This window comes from Sinocyclocheilus rhinocerous, unplaced genomic scaffold (genome assembly GCF_001515625.1).
Source record: "Sinocyclocheilus rhinocerous isolate Xijiao unplaced genomic scaffold, SAMN03320098_v1.1 scaffold14029, whole genome shotgun sequence".
NCBI lineage: Eukaryota > Metazoa > Chordata > Actinopteri > Cypriniformes > Cyprinidae > Sinocyclocheilus > Sinocyclocheilus rhinocerous.
Window position 1 is genome coordinate 10833 of NW_015660641.1, and position 987 is coordinate 11819.

The window sequence follows — 987 nt, forward strand, 5'->3', positions numbered from 1 at the left end:
GACCTCAGATCTTGAAAATAAATTAAAGTAAACTTGTACGTTAAAACTGTGAACTCACAGCGAACCAACACGTGTATTTCATAACAAAGATATCAGTCAGTCACTCACTCACTCACTCGCTCACTCGCTCACTCAAAACTGTTCAGTCAATTCACATTTGAATAATCTTTTCCGTGTCCACTTTTCTTTTCTACACACGCTCGCCATGTTTTTGCTGTCACATCGTATCTACACTGGACTCGACAATGCATTGCAAATCATTTGAACGTTGTGTCAGTACATTATAAATAGAACGAGTCAGCAGTTTACTGTCGGGGATTTGTATCCAAGACAACATCACTGATTATAATGAGTTCTATTGTGTTTTATTGCGTCGCGCCGCTCGCGTCCGGTGTAGACACGGTGTAAGTTAATGTAGCTTTCTGATGCTGTGTTTGAATTTTCATGCCACATTATTTGAAATTAGCGGGGGCCAAACTTATTTCTCTCACGGGCCAGATGTGGCCCGCAGGCCGCCTATTGAGAAACCCTGTAATAGGGTAACATACAAACAACACATGCATATACCTGATACATGATTGATTATAGTCTAAATAAAAAAAAATGTCTTTATGTGTGTGTGTTATGTGTATTGTGAGCATGGTGTAGTTCGCTGGCCATCAGACATCTGGTGCCAGGTACTGAGGATGACTGTCTCCTAGGACACTGGAATGTGTTTGAAGTCGATGGGGAGACCAGAGAGTTGATCTGTTTAGCATCGTCTTGATAATGGGGGGAAAACCATTGGCAATTTAGCACCCATATAACTGTAGAATATGGGGCCAGGGCCCGGTTGCATAAAGCTGCAGTCCGTAACTTTTGGCGCTCTAGCGGTTAATAAACAGAATTGCGTGCGTCTTGCGGAAGAACATTGTAGCCGGAGCTACTTCTCTCTGTTTATGTCTATGGCGAATCACGCAGGTACTGGGCTACTCCGCAGCGGTACCT